Genomic DNA, 341 nt, shown 5'->3' on the forward strand with positions numbered 1-341 from the left:
GTCGGATGCACCGATCTTTGAGTTCTGTCTTGTCCTTTTATCTGCTGCATTACTTACTGTATGGGAATCAAAACATAAGCCGCAAACAAGTGGTTGGCTTGCTTACTCCCAAAGGTCAACTTTAAATCCTAGTGGCTTATGTATGTTTCTCATAGTATCAGGAGCTACTAAACCTGATTTTTTTAATGATTCTCCTTGTCTTTTGTTCTTTAATTTTTAAAGAGATAAACTACCAAATATCAGTTGGGGAAAGTATTTTACTGAGGGGTAAAAAAGAAAGGAAATCTTAATCGGAACATTTCCCTCGCACTTTGACACACAACTCATATAAAAAATTAGTG

Source organism: Eutrema salsugineum, unplaced genomic scaffold (genome assembly GCF_000478725.1).
Source record: "Eutrema salsugineum unplaced genomic scaffold, Eutsalg1_0 scaffold_11, whole genome shotgun sequence".
NCBI classification, from domain to species: domain Eukaryota; kingdom Viridiplantae; phylum Streptophyta; class Magnoliopsida; order Brassicales; family Brassicaceae; genus Eutrema; species Eutrema salsugineum.